Below are 3,650 nucleotides of genomic sequence, written 5' to 3' on the forward strand. Positions count from 1 at the left end.
ACATGGGCCCCCGACTGCATCATCATACGTCTTTATAGCCCCAGGCTCTGGCATAGTCACTGTCATATTATAAAGCCTCAAAAAATGTTTAATGAATTGAGTACAGAAAATACCAGTGGTCACTGGAGTTCTGACAGTAATAAACCTTACTATGTGCTCTGTATTATATAACCTCTTGCAAGCATGCTGTCTCTGAGAGCAAGTTGAACAAATACAGGTATTAATATAGGAACAAACGTTTACTAAGGACTGGATGTGTTAAGCACATGAGCCCAAAAGAGCTAAAAGATAATACCTGTAATCTAATGATTGTGTCCATAGAATAACTTTGTTAGAAACAAAAGAAAGGCAGTCGTGTCAGTTTTACAGCTTTTTTGTGATCTTTTCTCTTACAGATAAAACCTGATAACCATGTTCCACAATGCTTATGTCAGCATGACATAAAAATCCATGTAGTTTGATTTTCTGCCTAAAATTCAAATCTAATATTTGACACTAGCGTCCAAAAACCGTAGATACGAACTTTTGGTCCCTAAAAAGAATATCGCTCTTAGAACATAGCTTTGCTGGTTCTCAGAGGGTAACACTATTCATCACTTCTGATTTTCTTTCCATATGGAGTCACCTTCCGTTACAGTCCTGACCTTGCTCTGCCCTTTTACTCACTCCTCCCCAGGCAAGGAAGAGTGAAACAAGGGAATTCTAGGATGCCTTCTTATCGAAGTATGTTCTGCTCTGCCCTTCCATGCCAGAAGTTTGTAAGAACAGGCATGGTTGTCCAGTGGTGCCAGTGGATGGCAAAGTCTCTATATCTCTGGGGTGCAATGTAGGAAACAAGTTGTTGCCACAGATTTAAGCCTTGTTTTCTACTATCAGCTTTCTCAATAATGATGACACTTTTACCTCCATCTGGCTGAATACCTGAGCCTGTTTCTAAGTTGCTTAGGAGCTTAGTGGAGAATGGTGATGTTATTGACCCTCCTCAAACCCCAACTTGACAATGCTTATTTGTTAAATAGTATGGAAAGTTTATAAATGTGGGTAGCTCTTGGAATTCCAATCCAAAACGGGGACGGACATTCTCTGACCATTCTGAATAAACTGACAACATACCTTCTCTTTATACAGTCTGTTTTTCTGCTATTGCAGTATAGACATTTTAAACTTCTTTTAAGATTTATTTTGCTTAAAAACTTTTAAAGATTTATTTTGCTTTTAAGTGCTTTTCTTGGGTGGCAGACTGGTATTTTATTTTTATTTGACGTCATGCTAAGACGCAACACATCATCCTAGTAGACTTCCTATATAAGCAATGACCAATTATAAAATATAACAGAGGAAAAGGTCTTACTTATAATAGCATTACTTCACCAGAAAAAGATACCTATGAATAAACTAAATGAAAAATTACCACCTATACAAGGAGAAGTTTACAAAGGTATTGAAGAATATAAATGAAAACATGAATTCTATGGAAAGATGTTTATATAAGAAGATTCAACATTATAAAGATGTCAATTCTTCCCATATCAGACTCTACATATAATGCAATTTCAATAAACATAGCAAGGAGATTTTATTTTGGCTAGTGATACTGGTTCTAAAGTTCATATGGAAAAGGAGGGAAACCAGGAAAAAAATTGTAAAATAAAAGTTAATGAAGGGATTGGCCCTACTATGTGCCAAAATACATTATAAAGTTGTATTAATTAAAACAGCGCATTACTGGCACATGAGCAGGCAGACAGATGAATGGAACAGAATAGAGTACAGAAGTAGACCTATATTAGATAAAGTAACAATACGTGGTTTAAAGAAAGACAGAAAAAAGGAAAAAAAAAGAATGGCTCATAAAACGAAAGATGATTTCTCATTTTCATAAAGTCCAGAACAGGTGTTCCTGCTTGGCAGGCTCTCCTCCAGGCAAGGATTCTGGAGCTCATGCTCCTTGCATCTTTAGCTCTGCCATGCTCAGTATGTGGCTTCTCAAGTTTTTCTGGAGGATATCTCCGTTCCACATGGCAGAAGGCAAAGAGGATGGAGGATCATGTGTGGGAAGCTTTTACGTGCCAGGTCCATCACTTCCTGACTGCAATCGAAGCTGGGAAACTAACGTGCTGTGAGCCCAGAGAGAGGAAGGAAAAGCTTTGGTAAATAACTAGCATTCTCTCCCACAAGACCCAAATGCATATGGAATTTAATATGTCACCAGGGTGGCATTTGATATCAATGGGGAAAGATGAATTATTCAATTAATGATCCTGAAGAACTGGATAGCTGTCTCAAAAAAGAAAAAAAAGTTGGATTCCCAATTTATTCCTTGCAACAAAATACATTATAATTCAGTCAAATTTGAATGGGAAAAAAAAGGAAGGAAACTATTAGAAAACACAGGAGAAAAGGGAAGGTCTTTTTATAAATAAGCATGCCCGCCCAGAAGACTCAAGGAAATGTGGGGTTAAGATTGTATAGCGCATTCACCCAGATACAACTATTCCAAGTTTCACAGTCCTATTTCTTCCTTTTCAGGGCCCTTACATTAACGCAGAACACCTGCTTTGGCCTGCATTCGGCATCCCACTGTAGCTCTGACATTTTTATTATTGTATCCTGAGGCTAATGTTCAGCATAGTCTGCCCTCCTGCTGCAAGAGGTAAGAGTCTAATTAAAATCAGCCATGAAAGCCTTCTGGCTCTCTTGACATGCCCTGAGTTGACAGTTGGCTGACCTGGTGTGCCAGTCTCTTTCTTCAAGGCTTCCAGGAGAGTTAACAGAAGTCAGCCACCTCTACAATCCTTATGAATACCATTGTCCCACACCACTCAAGAGCTACCACGTATTCCCCAGCCTGGTCCCTTCCACCCGTTCCTTATTCCCAAACAGAGATGAAAGTCTTAATAAACGTGCTGCTACAGCATGCTGTGGGTTGTCACTACCCCGTCTTAGACCAGCAATGAGGTTCTTGATGCCTCCTGACCAGAGAGTGAGCAAATTCTCTAGTCCCATTCTTGAGGGTCAACTTTCCATGGCCATCTCTGGTACCAGTTTAGGTCTCCGGAAAAGCAGACCTTGAGGCAAGGATTAGGGGGCATGTAGCTACTGGGGAGGTGATATCAGGAAGAGAGGAGGTAGGGAAAGTGAGATAGAGAAGGTAGAAAAGTCATTAAGGATACATTAAAGTGAAGATTACTGCTGTAGTCAACAAGAGCTGAATTCACTCTGAGGAACCAGCAAGAATCGCCTGCTAAGAGATGGAGAAGCTTACATATTTATCCACTGATTCCTATTCTTTATTGGTTGGGGGTTGCCGCCGAGAGGCTGATAGACTGTTTCTTCCCAGCCATCCTGGAAAGTCCACCCTTGCAGGGTGGAGCACGTTCCGTGACACCTCAGAATGACTCGGGAAGAGAAGCAGAAAGATTCAGACACAAGTTGGATGCTGTCAGAATGTGCAGGAACTGTTACTTATGGCTGCAGGTAAAGTTACTAGCTGGGACATTAACAGCATCTGCTACAGCAAGAATTAAGACACCAATTCCATCTATATTCCTTTCAAGCAGTTTTAAACAGCATCTGTTGTATTGCTGAAGGTGTAGGCAAACAGCATGCTGATGTACTGTTGTTCCGAATGTGTATTGATAACAGCCGCT

At 40.1% G+C, this 3,650-nt stretch overlaps 1 protein-coding gene across 1 annotated transcript in view; it reads left to right on the forward strand.

The window, feature by feature from the left end:
• The window catches only part of CUNH5orf22 (chromosome unknown C5orf22 homolog), a 28,125-nt gene that overhangs the window by 22,763 nt on the left and 1,712 nt on the right, over positions 1-3,650 (forward strand). Inside the window, exons 10-11 of the transcript XR_003792801.1 lie at positions 2,530-2,653; positions 3,341-3,477. The gene's annotated coding sequence lies outside the window, so the exon portion shown is untranslated. The remainder of the gene's footprint in view (positions 1-2,529; positions 2,654-3,340; positions 3,478-3,650) is intronic.

This window comes from Monodon monoceros, unplaced genomic scaffold (assembly GCF_005190385.1).
Source record: "Monodon monoceros isolate NGI ecotype Baffin Bay Population unplaced genomic scaffold, NGI_Narwhal_1 Super_Scaffold_12, whole genome shotgun sequence".
In the NCBI taxonomy this organism is placed as follows: Eukaryota; Metazoa; Chordata; class Mammalia; order Artiodactyla; family Monodontidae; genus Monodon; species Monodon monoceros.